Genomic DNA, 12,286 nt, shown 5'->3' on the forward strand with positions numbered 1-12,286 from the left:
CTCTTGAAAGCATTTTGCAGATTTGCTTGGTGTGAGAGGTGCTTCCTCCAGAGCAGCATGAGTGAAGGGGTTTAGGGCTGCTCACATTAAAAAGGCCCTGAGATTAGATAGATGCAGAACAGTTGCCTCCCTCTGACCAACAGAAGAACGGACAGTGGGAAGGTGAAGTGGGAAGTTTTATGTAGGTTTTGGACCACTTCACTGCAATCTGAAGCGCAAGTTAGGTGTTTATTCAGAGGATTTCCACTTGCAGTATTATATGCACATATTACTTGCGGATATCCACAGTTTCTCTGGGCAGCCTGTGTGGCCACGCTGATTTGCACAGCTCAGGACCCTTTGGAGCAGGCAAACAACCTCATTGCTGCCTTTGAGTGGCTTTCAGAGGGAATGGAGGACCTGGGTTAGAACAGAGTTTCTCACTAGGTTAAAATCCCTGCTATCATTTCCTTTTGTAAACCACTGTTTGAGATGGTTTAAATTTTAAAACCACAATGGAAGTTAGGAGGGGATGTCATTTTGTGCATCCATAACGTTGATATCCTGGCTAAAACAATAACAAAAGGGAACCTGTTTCTAGGGGAGAAGTGAAGGGAGATATTTTGGGAATGGCACTTGTATGAGAACTTTTGGAGCTTCTGCCTCTTACTGGTAAGATTTTGGATGTTTGACCTGTAGTATCAAAGCCAGCTGGGTTATGGGAATTTAAGTTTTTTCTTAAAAACTTTTTAAAGAAGCCCAATTAGTAGAATTCAATTCATAGGACTTTAAAAATTAATGGTAAGTTCCCTTATAAAATATAGACCACTTGAGAATAACCTAAGAGCAGGCATATGGTTTTGATTTTATTTTTTTCCTTCAAACACTGGCACAGTACTGAAGCCAGACAACTTTATTTTCCTGATGCATTATAACCAGCTGCAGATGTTTTAGACGTTATAAGCTTCTAAATGTGCTTTGACAAATGTCTCCTGGAAGCCAGGAGTTCTAAATATTACATGCAGTGTATTTGAAGGAAATGTTGAAAATAAAGTTTTAGGAATTAAACGTTCAGTGTCTGAATCAAGAAAATTTACTTTCTGCCCTTGTCAGGGGTTTTACTGGCTGCAAACATTCTTTTACAAGACATGCACAGATGTTAGTAGGGGGCATGCACAGAGTCCAGAACGAATATTGCCCTGGATGGTCTTACACTGTATGTTATTTATTGGCCTTTAATAACTAATACTTGAAGGTGGACATTTGCTTGAGATGGTACTTCAACATATATCTAAAGGCTGGACTGAGTTTTATAGCTGGTATGAAACTCTTCAGCATTAAGACAACAAAAATTTGATGTATGTGTTTGAACATACAGAAGCATTGAGTTTTATGCACCAGTGACAGTGCCATGACCCTCTACTACAGAAGCTTTTGTGATATTTCAATTGTTCTGTTTGGGATTAAGATAAAGGATTTCAAATAAAGATATTTTGGTACTTTTTTTTCTTTGCAAAGCTTTGAAGTGAACACTTGCTCAGAAGGGCATCTTCATTCATTGCACTGTGTGTGTGTATGCACAGTACGAAATGTTGCTTGCATGTTCAAGTGTATGGCTTTGTGGTGGAGAGGGGCTACTTGATTAATTACGCTGGGAATTACATCAGGTGTCCTCGGTTTCCGAAATTCAGACAGCTTGACTTACTGCTACAAAAACCATTCATTCATTTCTACATAACCTGAGAGAGGTTGGAGAAATACCTATGCTTTGCTGTGGACACCTCATTAAAAAGTGATCCGGTATTTATCACTCTGAGTTCTTAGTCTGGTCAATGCAGAAACTGAGAAAGGAGGCAGTGTTAGAGGACAGGCTGAGTGCCTAAAGGTTAATTGCTCAAACCAGGTAGCAGAAATATCCCTCTACGCAGTGAGGTTCCAAACAAGCAATATATTTGTCATAGATTTAATTGCTTATATACTAGCAGTTCTTTAAGTAACAGTGGTCCTAATTCTTTGAAATCTTTCTAGAGGCTTTGAAAGGGAAATAGGAATTGTTTAAATGTTATCACTAACTTCTTGTGCAAAGTCTTTATGGGTAAAAGATGTTTCAGAACAAGATACATACCTTTTCATTTAAAGGTTAATGATGCATCTGATATATACCCTGCGGGGTAACCAATGGGAGCCTCTGTGCCCGTCTGTTACCCCTAAAGATCATTCCTCCGGCTTTGGACCAGTTTAAATGTAAGCCAGCTTGTGCTCGCTGAAATCCCTAGAGTCTGCCTGGCACTGGGGAACAATTCCAAGAGAAGATTAGAGGTGGCAAGTGTCAGTGGGTAACTACTTGAGCAGGGACCTGGCTGCTTGCTGGGAGGAACATGGCACGCTGCCCTGCACTGGGGAGCCGAATCGAGCAAATGCAAGTCTAATGATTTGGATTTTGCTACTTCACATTAGTGTTTAAAACTGCTTAGATATAATCCTCCTAGCAAATCTCTCCATACTTTGAGATGGCGAACATTCACTGCTGCACACTGATTTTTAGGTATGAACTGGCAACACTGAATTCTTGTGCAGCTGAACAAAGGCTCTCACTGGTGCCTGGCAAAGAGAAGGTTTCTTGTTTTGATTCTGTTTGTATAGGAGCATAAAATGGTTCTTTGTATTGGTGGGCTGTAATAAATGAAACAGCCAAACTTTTGGGTTTTGATGCTTCCCAGTCATGTAGTAACTCTGGGAAATGATATATACCCAATGCCCGGTCGGTATGGGAGCGAGGGGGGAATTCTGCTGACTGTGACTTTCTGTAGAGGTGCTGGTTGCATGTGCTTAGCTGGGCATATTTTCATATTTTACAAAGTATAATTGGGAAAGTTTAAACTAACGGTTACCATTCATATCACATATCTTTATTAGTGGTTGCTCATCTGAACCACAAAGAAGTTTTTCCCCCAGTCATGCAGGACGCTTCCGCTGTCTGCAGAGCTCGCTCTGGTTTCTTGCCTTGACTTCATCAGAAAATCTCAGCGATAGCTGCGTGTGCCCCTCAGCTACAGAGCTGCTCTGGAGGTCCCCTCTGTATTGTGTATGGAGCCTGAAGTCTTTGCCGTGCTACTTTCTTCTTCCTCCCGTGTTGTTTTTCTTCACCCGTACCTCACTTGGCAGTCCTTCGGCCAGGCTCCTCTTCACCGAGACTTTCAGCCTCCCTAGCATAAGGAGGTGCCACCACATGCTAGGAGGACTGTCAGCTCTCTATCGAGGTAATTAAGGTTTTCCTGCTGTCAGTTTCTGCAAGCTTGTGTGATTTGCCTCTTCGAGTAGCTGTGATTATCAAATTAGGGATACTGTGTTTGGCCCAAAGCAAAGGTGGCTTTGCTGGCAGGTAACTTCGTTACCCTATTGACGTGTGGGCCATCATTTGAAGGGCCTGCATTTTCTAAAGGTCTGCATTTCTGATTGAAAGACAAGTCACAGTTCATTTTCAGAAGCATCAATTAAAAACGGAATATTCAATTAAAAACAAAGTATTTTCAAGCAGCGCTCGGAACATATCAATACTTTGAAATCTGTAGTAGCTATGAATTCTGGCTTGCATCTTAAGGAAAAGAATATGATCCCACCTCTAATGGAAACTAACAGAAAGTTGGCTTCTATTTGATTTTAAGGAATTTGGCGTGGTTTCTTGTCCCTGTGGTCTAACTGGAATATCTTGGCTTGTCTGAAATCAATGCTGCTTTTTGAAAATGCATTTAAGAGAACTGTGGAAGTAGAAGTATTTGATTTTTCCCACATCACCACCACCATGTACTATAGTTTCTTCATACTTTCCTTCTTGGATAAAATGTTTAGCCAACTCTAATGAGAGCTGCTGCATAAGTTATTCCAGACAGTCAGAATGCTCCTTGCTGATGAAGGCCTTCAACTATAAGCATTTTCCATTTTGGTTTGTGGGGTTTGGTTTGGTTTTTGGGGGGCAGTGATTTTTCTGAAGCTTGTAAAGATTATTTAAATAGAATAGTGTTGTTGTGGAGTCAGGGTTAATTGGGATCTTTGTTACTGAGATTAAAATGTTAGCATGGGCTCGATGCAGTTCTGAAAACTAAAGCGTCTGTTTGAAGTTTTATATAGGGAGGGTGGTTCAAATTGCTGCAACCAGTTAAAGTTGCCTAGGCGTGTTAAAACTAGGTGTACTGAGCAGCCAAAAATGTGCTGAATTTCCCACCTCCCAGTAAGCATTTATCGATTCCTTTAAGGCTGGCACTGAGGTTTCCCTTTTTCACACAAGCGGTTTTCTGCTTTGCAAGATTGCAGACCCCTTCAGTTCCCTAAGCCTGAAAGTTAGGGGAAGCTGGAGACTGGTATATGTTCCTACATGAGGGAGTATGAAAGTGTGAATTTGAGGTTGCTAGTGGTGGTGATATCAAGAATGGCAAATGAGTTACCTTAATATAGTCTCCTCCAGACTACTAGCAGTACAGTAACCCAAGAGCATGTGTTACGTGGGGTTTTGATGCACGTTGTTGCAGTGATGGAGGCGATCCCGTGGTCTGCCCTCGCTTTTCTGTTCGCTTCCCACTCTGTTGTGCTGGTGCAGCTCTGTACAGGGACCCACTGTGTAAATTAGATCGGGGAGATGAGCTGCAGTCAAAACAGGGAAAAGGCTTTTTAAATGAGCTTGCTCCTGAAAAAGATGAGTATAAAATAGCAATGAAACTCAGCGAAAACTCTCTTGTGGTGCTGTGTAAAGCAACGAGTCTGCTCTCACCTGCTCAAAGACGCTGCAAGGGTTTACCTCAGGCTATGGAAAAAAAAGGTGTCAGGATTTATCAGTCTAAGGCTAGTTTTATTTGAAAGTACACAGCTGCCTTGATTTTTGCTTGTTTTGTGAATTGGAAAGTAATTTCACCAAACTGTGTATTATGAAACTTATTATTTTTTGTAAGATTGACGTCTCATCTCTTATAGCATGTGTTATGGTCATTCCTCTTCCTAACGTCATTTGTGACAATTTAGTCCTATGGAGGCTGCTTCTGAGCTGCTGTCGGAAATGAGATTATTGAAACGTTGCCATCTATCTGAGCTTTTTAGGGTTCATATTAGCCAACTGCTCTGGTTTACGCTTTTTGGGATGGTGAACCTGTCTTGCTTTTTTGCACAGTGGTAAACTCGTGGGAATACATAAATATTTCCTAATTTGGAAATGTCATCTTGAGACTTTAAATTTTGAAGTCTCCTTGCTTGTTACTTCAAGTTTCAAGAAATGTTCTTAGAAGTAAAAAGAGCAAGTTCACTTATGTGTGGCCCCTGGAGTGTTTTATAACACGAGGCCTGAGAAAATGGGTCTAGTTGAGGGCATCTGCAAAGCAACACTGAGAGAAGTGAAAGCTTTGAGAGAGGTGAAAGTGTTTCCTTGCTCTGTATGCATGTCAGATGGAATTCAGATGCATTTGAAAGACCACTCTGGCAACTTGCTTTTTTGTACTGAGGCTGACTTTTAATGTTAGATATGAATTATGAAGCGATCTGAGTCTGTATTCAGTGCGTATCTCTTAATAGCATAAAATTATTCAAAGTTGAGTTGTTCCCTAGCATTAGATGCCTGGCATATTTAGGATTCTCGCCTTTCTAGCAAAGGTGGTAACTTTTACATGCAGCATTTTCAGAAGACAGTTGCTTTTTTATATTGCCTTAAAATATTTATCTTGTCTCCCAGCAATCTTACACATGCTTACATCCAAAATTAAAATTGTATGTATTTAGTGGATTTAGTTTGGGATTCAGATCCACACTGGGGGGGGGGAAAAGCTTGCAATACAGCATAATGTTCCCTGATCTCATGGGCAGTGTCTGCTTCTTGCTCGCCTGTGTAGGTGTGGCTGATTTTGGAGCTATGGTCCAAATAATCTGCCTACATCATGTTACTGGTGTTGGTAAAGTGTGGTGCTTATTTTTTTTTCCCTGAAGCCTGACAACCACCCTTTCCCTTGCAGTTCCACTGCTACTTATAAAGTCATCTTTCTTACCCCCAGTCCATTTCTTCTCTGCATCCTTTCCCTAGGAGAAGCACTGCATAGACAAATGTTTTCCATGATAGGTTAGCTGATGAAATGTTATGACATGCTATAGCCACTTGAAAGCAGTTGTTGTTGTCTTTAATTTTACGATGTCAAGTTGCTCTGCTCTAAGTAAGTGCCTAAACTCTCCTGCTCCCTTCTATAAAGGTCATTATATGTGGCTCACCTGTAAACATGTCATGTTGGCGTGTCCTCTCCTTTCAGGAGGAGAGAACGGATGTTCCTGCTCACCAAAAGGTGTTTCAGTCACTTGCTGCAGAAGATGGTCATCAGGCTGTCAAAAGCAATCTTTATAGGCAGGCTGGTCTTTCACAAGGAGATGTGTTTACAGAGCATGAAATTAACATTTTTGCACAGAGGCAAATAATTGCTTACAACGGAGGCTTTAGTAGCAGATTTGAAGCTTGAATGATTATTAGTGAGGTCAGGTGGAGCACATAGGGATGTCCACCTCCCGAGCAAAGTCACTCCAAACTTTTTAGCCGATTCACTTATGCCAAAAGGTTTTAAAATGTTGCAGTGTTCAAGCCTTGTTTGTCGCTTGAAAAGAACTTGTAATGAGCTGTGTTACATCTGTATATGTGGTATGGTTCCTTCAAAATCATTCTTGAACAGAAAACTCTTCTGATTTGCAGGGAGGGAACCTGCATTCCCATGATATTAGTCTTGAATTATTATATAGTAGTGCTCTAGTGCTGTCGGTATTTTTGTAGTTGTTCTTTTTTAAGACTTTGCAGAAAGTGTCTGTGAAGTAGGCCTTTGTCGTGAACAAAAGGAAGCTCTGTAAAAGCTTTTTGTGGTCAGGAGATCGGTCTGAAGGGCCAGTGGGTCTTGGAGAGAGTCGGCTGACCGGAGCTGCTCCGGTGAATGCACTTATTCATCAGGTCAGGGCTTTTCCTTGAGTAGTGGTAAAAAACGTTTCCAAAGAATGGTTATTGGCAAAATTAATCAGATTGATTCTTCACTTATGACACAGATTGAGTTTTGAACTTTGGTCTCTTGTGGTAATAAGAGCAGTTCATTATCACTGACTGCATCTCGTCAGTCCCGGTTTGCTCAGCCTGCTTTACTCCCCACTCAGTGGATACACACGTCTTACAAAACATTTGAAAACCACTATATTAAAATAGATGAACATTTTCTAAAATACTTCGGTTCTATTGCAATCAACTGTGGCACAGAATTTAGGAAGTCTGCCTAATGCTAGATGCAAGTATCCTGTCAGACTTCAAAGTGGAGGTGGCTCTCTCTGCGTACCTCCATTGCAAATGGTGCTGAAGACTTGGAGCACTCTGTTTTCAAAATATCTCTGCTTTTTCAGGGAGAGGAAAATAAAAATGTGGCCAGCATTGCAAACACTGGTCTGAAAACCTTTTTTTAAATGCTGCATGTTACACCCATGATTTTGCCATCGCTTTTCTGCAGGACGTTATTCTTCAGAGGCAGTGGAACTCCTTGCATCATCCGTATCATTCTGAGTGGCTCTAACGATAACACTTCTGTAGAGTTATTCCCGTCTGTACAGTGACAGTGCCATATAAAAGAAACATCTGGTCACCAGTAGCAGGGATTGAAGAGCTCGTACTTGTTTATATATCCCAGGGTCTTTGAACTGGGCACATCCTTCAGTGTGGTGTAGGAAACCACTCTGCATCACCAGGCGAAGTGCTAGCAGCGTGCTGGCAGGTTTGTCCTGTGTGTGCTGAGGTTCCTTTCCTCCTCCTGCATTGAAGAGGAGGAGGAGGAGAAGGCAACATTGCCTGTACAGTGAGCAAGGTGCTATTCCAGAGGGACCGTGTTCCTGTCCTCTGCCTGCTGCAAGACTGGGGGTGTTTGTTCTCTGGGTGTTTGTTGGTGTTTTTTTTTTTTGCAGCAGAGCAAACAGCACAAGCTTTCATTCTGATTTCTGACTGATCTTAGGGACGAGAAATAAAAACTAAACAATACACATTCAGCAAGGTCACCACTCCAAGCATCACCTGAATACTACTCGGAACAACTGTTCTGGAAACACCCAAAATCCGGGGTAAAGGATATGCCTCACTCCTTGCTCTCATTGAAAGAAGGCTTTAAAAAAAATTAGATGTTTACCTTTAAAATTCTTCCAGACAGGTAAAAGAGCACCATGTTTCTGTGCACTTCACGTAAGCTGTGCAGTAGCACTGTTTTACCAGCACTGTTTTTGCCTTGAGATGTTACACCATAAATCTTAGGAGGACACGAGAGATGGTGCATACAGTGAATTGCTCAGTTGCACCTCGACAAGACCTGCTAATAGCCTTCCCTATTTAAAATAGTCCCAGCAGAACGAACTTTTTTGCCTGTTTAATAAGACTTGGTAGAACAAACACGTAAGCAAATGTGAGGAGTTTATGTAGGCCATTCTCTTCAGTATCTTATGTACAAACGTGTTTTATTTCTTTATTGATTTTTTTTGTCCACGCTTAAACAGTATTCCTTCAGTATGAAGTGAGACTCATAAAACAAACTAGGTATAATGTGTTCAAGTCAGATTGGTTACTTTATTCTAGCACAACAAGCTACAAAATCTCCATTGCAGAGAATGTCATCCTATACAACAATTTTTCTCAGTCCCACGGAGCTTCATTACAGCGAGGTCAGGCTATGTGCTGTAGAGAAGAGAATTTAGATTTTATTATAGGGCTAAATCCTGTGCTGTTGTAATGATACTGAAGGACGGTAAATGCTCCAAATAATTCAGTTTCTTTGGAATACAGTTCTGTGCTGTAGAAGCTAGAGTAGATCTAGGAAAATGGAAAGCATTGTGGTACATTTTAGTGTGATTCCTGCTGGATGCTCATGAGATTGTCCAAGTGCCGTAGCCCTTGCTTATTTTAAGCTTCCAGAAGCCAGTCAGTGAAGATTACCAGAGCTGGGTGTTCTCACTGTGTGAGATCTCCCTTAAGACCCTTGTGGTAAAATGAGACTCCTCAAAGTCTAGCTTTTGGCCTGCGATGGGACACATTAATTTCTCATGTGATTGAAAAGCATCTGCCACAATTCCAGCTGTGGTGTGCTTTTAATCTCATGTTTTTCCATTTCTTGCTGCAGTCTAGAAAAGCGAGAGGACTTTCTGTAATGCTTACCCTTCCGGTCTACCCAGTAGTCTCTGCCCTAGTCAGCACCCATAATTTTACATGCTTCTGTGTATGATATCTCAGGATGAAATTTTTCTTGAACAGTAGGAAAGAATCATAGAGTCAGTGATCTGTCATCACCCATGACAAAATGATCAAACAGCTGCTGAACAGCATAATAAGTGATTCATATCTTGCATTTGTTTAGTTAATGCCTTTTTGTTTACCCTTTGAATGGTATCCCAATTTTTTGACGTGGTCTTCGGTTATGTCAGGACCACTTCAGGATTCTAATTCTGTTCTCCACTTTGCTGGCAACATCAGCAGACTTAAACATGCTTTTTATCCACTTACTGAAATCGATAGGTAATTTCACAGAGTCTAGAAAGGTTCTGCAAAACCTAATTTTGACACGACCTGGATGTTTGCATCAAAACGTGTAGGTCTTGATTAAATTTGGGTAAATTGCAATTTGGATATCAAGAGTAACAAGGCTGCTGCCTACTCACGTTCGCATTGCTCAGTGGAGTGATGTCTTCTCTCGCAGAGTTGTTATCTGTCCCAAAAGAAGCTGTATGTTTTAGTTTTCATCCTGACACTGCTATAGATAGTACTTGTTTGTCACTCTTTAGGCGAAATCCAAAAGTGATTTGTCACCTGTACATGTACATAGTTTTTGCATCCCCAGCCCCTCTTTTCCTTAATGCCCCAGCTGTGCTTGTGCGTTTCCAGTTACTGGGAATCTCATCTATTTTACACAGGCAGTTGGATGCAACTCTGAGTTGACCCCAGACTGTCAACAGCCTTCCTCCCAGACCCAACCAATTTATCTTACCAGATTCAATTTCTTTTTTCCTATTGTACCCTAACCAGGCTCAGACTCTTGCAAGTCTTTGTAACCCATCAGTGATGGCTTGGTTTTCTAGAAGGTGTTTGAAGACAGAAATTAGTTAATTTTAGCTAAGTTAGCTCTACCTTTTGTCCCAAGTGGGATAATGTAGCTTTTGCCTGATCTCCAGGAGTGGCTCGTGCTTTTTGAAAGAGAAAGCTGTTTACAGGAATGCTCTGACTACAAGTCTCCTACAGCTGCTGGCCAGCCTCTCCGCTCTGCAGCACCCAGCAGGACTCCTTGCCATCAAGGGCAGCGACTCTATTTACTGCCTTTTGCTCAGGGAGAACTTGGCAATGCAAACAAAACACGAGTATATCAGAGGAACTGACAGCATAAACGGGGAAACTGGATGCTTGAGGATGGCTCAAATGTTTTTTGAGTAACAAATGTAATAGCAGGAAGTCTGATGGTGAGAGGAGCGTGATTAATTTTGGCATCGATCTGTGCATTTGCTATTGCTAAATGCAGTGTGCTTGTTGTTTGAACCAGCAGTTAAATAACCTGTTGGGAAGAAGAGGCGTGTAAAATGTTGCCTTTTAGTGCTGATGTTTTCAGTTTAGCATAACGCTGTCAAGAAGCATCAAGTCTGCCAGGAAGTTGGTAGAAAATTTTCCTTTAAAATTCTTGAACTATCTAAAAGGAAAATAGTGCTATTCTGTTCTAAACAACGGCAAAATGGGGTTTTACTGCATTGCTACTAATAAAATGCCGCTTTGAGCCTGATGCTAGGCGCATGAACTAGGGAGCAAAACCTGGTTAGGCACCACCTGAAGTAATAGTGATAAACACGTTCAATTAAAACCGAGGCTTTTTCTAAACCACAGCTGTCACAGTGGTTGTGACAGGTACTGTTGGCTGAGCAGTAACTGGAAGGCAGGAAAGTAGAGTCAGCACTGAAGTTACTGACTGAGGAATGTGGAAAATAAAACAAATGTGTGCAGTTCTCCTTGCTTTATTGGAGTTGGTTAGAATCACTTTATTCCAGTGATGTTTAAGTATTACATTAGCAAGTTACTGGTAGCAGATGGTAATGTGAAAAAGCAACCTCTGAAAATACCTGCAAGCCTTTTGATGTCTTAGGTTCTTCTTAGAGTCCTTTGGGCCTAGGACTTTATTCAGCAGGTGTCTGTAGTAGGAAAAGCTCGGGAGGTCCTGTGTCACCCATCTGCATTTCCAGTGACAGTTTGTTGTTAGACTGCAGCTGTGACCTGCTGAGGAGGGTGAGCTGGCAGTGTCTGGGGATCCTCTCCTGTGCTAGCAGGTGAGCGTGGTTGGTGGCTGCTTGGCATCCCCCAGTGCTGAGTCTGACTTGCTGGCAGATGTTGTTGTCATTCCTGGTCACATCGTGCCTCCCCACACGTTCCTGATAGGAGATACTTCTATCATTTTGTGTGACTCTGAGTGATGGATAAAGCCTCAATTTAAAAAAAAAAAAAAAAAAGCTAAAATACAGACTTCTTTATAGTATCTTTCAAAATTTTTAAGGGAAAAGCAATTTCTAAGCTTCATATGCTGCTTGCTAGGGGAGCAGCAATGCTCTGTGTATTTTTCCAGGTAAAATCCAGATCACTTCTGTTTTGTGTGTTTTTTTTTGAACTATCACAGTCAGCAAGCTTTCAAACTGCCTAGTTCCTCCTACTAAGAAAACATGTTTATAGTGCAGTCTCTTGTCTTACTAGTGGCTGTCTTTATCACAAAATATGATGCATCGTAGTAGCATAGTTTGCACATTGGAAAGTCTCAAAACTGAGATCTGTGCAGCATGGTTTTATCTTGGTGTATCAGTCTGAAGGAAAATACTTAGACCTCTCTCTGGACATCTAGGTAGATTTCTGTAATGGATACATTTGTCAAACTGGATAGATTTTTGTCCTGTTCTCACTTCAGTTTGTTGGATCTTTAGCAGCCATCTCAATTTTTTCAACAGTTACACTAGGATTTCCCAAAGTCTGTTCAGGACCATTCCATTTAATGAAATTTGCAATTGTGGTAACTCTTCCACCTTTCCAGTCACGTATGTTTTTTTTGTAAACTGAACAAAGTAAAATTTGCAGTCACGTACTTACCAGGTCCAACTACTTGCAGTACCTAGCTTACTTGTAATTTTGTATTTGCTGTCCGCGTACTGTAAATCTCACTTGTGTAGTATTGATGCTGAGGATGGTACGCTATGTTCTTTGTAATATCAGTCATGAGATTTCTGAATTTCTGCTATATATGTATGATATATGATGTGGTATGAT

General features: G+C 41.2%; 1 protein-coding gene across 3 annotated transcripts in view; it reads left to right on the plus strand.

The window, feature by feature from the left end:
- GALNT10 (polypeptide N-acetylgalactosaminyltransferase 10) overlaps positions 1 to 12,286 on the plus strand; it is an 86,215-nt gene that overhangs the window by 19,267 nt on the left and 54,662 nt on the right. Inside the window, exon 1 of one of the 3 annotated variants that reach the window (XM_040573424.1) lies at positions 11,286 to 11,304. The exons of the other annotated variants lie outside the window; for them this stretch is intronic. The gene's annotated coding sequence lies outside the window, so the exon portion shown is untranslated. Of the gene's footprint in view, positions 1 to 11,285; positions 11,305 to 12,286 lie in introns of those variants that run through there. 3 annotated transcript variants of the gene reach the window in all.

The sequence above is a fragment of the Cygnus olor genome, chromosome 14, assembly GCF_009769625.2.
Source record: "Cygnus olor isolate bCygOlo1 chromosome 14, bCygOlo1.pri.v2, whole genome shotgun sequence".
NCBI lineage: Eukaryota > Metazoa > Chordata > Aves > Anseriformes > Anatidae > Cygnus > Cygnus olor.